Here is a 1,432-nt window from a genome sequence, read left to right on the forward strand (position 1 = left end):
AGGAATTGTAATTCGATCACTTAAGATTTCCAAGGAGATCAATGAGTGCATTGATTGAGGAAGAGATGAAAATAAAATTGATCTGGAGAATGCAACATCTCCTGAGCCCAATGAACTCCCCATTTCTGATCTTACCCATTCTCTTTAATTTCTGTCATTTACTTTTATGAGCAATTACCCCATTCCCATTTAAGATTCTGCAATTTACTTTCTGTCATTTACATTCAGCTTTTTATTTCTAGCATTTACTTTTTTGTTATTTACTTTCTCGCCATTTAATTTTCTGCAATTCTCAACTCAAGTTCTGATTTGCTCAACTAGAACCTTCCTCTAATTAAAGTTGCTTGATCAATCAATCCATGTGGGATTCGACCTCACTCTATTGTGAGTTTTTACTTGACGACAAATTCGGTACACTTGCCGAAGGGAAATTTGTTACGACACAAGTTTTCCGTGCATCAAGTTGTGGCCAAGAAGAAAGTGATTCCTGAGGTTCCTTTCAAGCTCAAAAAGAATGAGTATCCGGAGATCCGACATGAGATCCGAAGAAGAGGTTGGGAAGTTCTCACCAATCCTATTCAACAAGTCAGGATCTTAATGGTTCAAGAGTTCTATGCAAACGCATGGATCACTAGGAACCATGATCAAAGTGTGAACCCGAATCCAAAGAATTGGCTTACAATGGTTCGGGGGAAATACTTAGATTTCAGTCCGAAAAATGTAAGGTTGGCGTTCAACTTGCCAATGATGCAAGAAAACGCACGCCCCTACACTAGAAGGGTCAACTTTGATCAAAGGTTGGACCAAGTCCTCATGGACATATGTGTGGAAGGAGCTCTATAGAAAGTTGACTCAAGAGGCAAGCCGGTTCAATTGAGAAGACTGGAGGGTCAAGTTGACTCAAGGGTCAAGTTGACTCAAGGGTCAAGTTGACTCAATAGAAAGTTTATTCAACGCTCAATTATTCCTACTAGCAACCAGTCTGAAGTTACTATAGACCGGGCCATCATGATCCATAGTATCATGATTAGGGAGGAAGTAGAAGTTCATGAGATAATACCTCAAGAACTCTACAAGGTGGCTGACAAGTCCTCCACTTTGGCAAGGTTAGCCTTTCCTCACCTCATTTGTCACCTCTGCAATTCGGCTGGAATTGACATAGAGGGAGACATCCTCATTAATGAGGACAAGCCCATCACTAAGAAAATGATGGAGCAAACAAGAGATCATGGACCTCAACAAGAGCATGAGGAAATTCCTCACCATGAAATCCCTGAGATGCCTCAAGGGATGCACTTCCCTCCACAAAACTATTGGGAGCAAATCAACACTTCCCTAGGAGAATTAAGTTCCAACATGGGACAACTAAGGATGGAGCACCAAGAGCACTCCATCATCCTCCATGAGATTAGAGAAGATCAAAGAGCTATGA

Source organism: Arachis ipaensis, chromosome B05, assembly GCF_000816755.2.
Source record: "Arachis ipaensis cultivar K30076 chromosome B05, Araip1.1, whole genome shotgun sequence".
Lineage (NCBI taxonomy): Eukaryota > Viridiplantae > Streptophyta > Magnoliopsida > Fabales > Fabaceae > Arachis > Arachis ipaensis.